Genomic DNA, 1,392 nt, shown 5'->3' on the forward strand with positions numbered 1-1,392 from the left:
ATATATATATATATATATATATATATATATATATATATATATATATATATATGGGTTTGTTAACATGCGTATGTCTGTTTTACAGTTGATACATTTTAACAATGTGTACCGAATTATAGTAGACAAAAATACCCTCATTTATCATGGATTCTAAGTTTTAAGGTTAAGGATATTTAAAAAAATTTCATTCTCAAAACTAAAAAAAATAAACCCCCAAACCTTTACTTACCTCCCTCATCCTTCTCAAACCCTTTCTTTTTCTCACTCCAACAACATTTTCTCTGTCATCCTACTGTTGCCCAATTGAAAAAAAAATTCAGAAACCCTTATTTTCTCTCTCATCTCAACAACCCTTTCTTTTTCATCTCTCTCACTCCAACAACATTTTCTCTGTCATCCTACTGTTATCCAATTGAAAAAAAAATCAGAAACCCTTATTTTCTCTCTCATCTCAACATTTTCTCACTCATCACTCCAACATTTTTTCTCTCATCTCAACCCAATTGAAGATGATGGTGGTAATTTGAATCAGAGATATTTTTTAAAAATTGAAAAAGTTTACTCTTTTATAATCATTTTATATTTATTAATGTGTGTAAAATGAATATAAACTTTGTCATTTTATGTTACTTTTTCCAAATCTCAAAGGTGAAAAATGATTTTACTGCTTTTATCTTACACATTTGTTAAAATTTATTCTAAACGCCTGTAGAAGTTGATTCAGTGATAAAAAAATGGACATAAGGAAATTAAAGAAATAGGTATAGAAGAGCTCCTTAAGAGTACAATTCTTTCAATTATAGGTTGTAATCTTAAATCATGTATCTCATACCAATAGAGAAAGGAAAAAGAAACACTTTGTGTAAAGCGAAAAGGACAATAGAGGGAAATATCTTGTTCTTTAAAAATATAATGAAATGTGGCGTAGATGTGGAAATAATGTATGAAAATTTAATTGATTTATGAAGGTTTTATTTACATGATTTAATTTAAAAATGAAATTTAATAATAATAAGAAGGGAAAATATATAACACATCTTCCAAATGAACTAACAGAGCAAGAGCAACAAATTACGATGTCACGGGTTGTTGTGTGTGGCTGAGGGAGAATATGGAGACGAGAGAGAAACAAATTGGATAAATGAGGAAGGTGGATTAGGGTTAAGCAAGGGTTTCTGATTTTTTTTTTCAATTGGGGCAATAGTAGGGATGATAGAGAAAATGTTGGAATGAGAGAAATGAAAGAGAAAGGGTTGAGAGGGATGAGGGAGGTGAGTAGGGGTTTCTTTTTTTTAGTTTTGAGAATGAAAATTATTTAAATATCCTTGATCTTAAAACTTAGAATGCATGATATATGAGGGTATTTTTGTCTACTATAATCCGGTACACATT

The sequence above is a fragment of the Vigna radiata genome, chromosome 7 (genome assembly GCF_000741045.1).
Source record: "Vigna radiata var. radiata cultivar VC1973A chromosome 7, Vradiata_ver6, whole genome shotgun sequence".
In the NCBI taxonomy this organism is placed as follows: domain Eukaryota; kingdom Viridiplantae; phylum Streptophyta; class Magnoliopsida; order Fabales; family Fabaceae; genus Vigna; species Vigna radiata.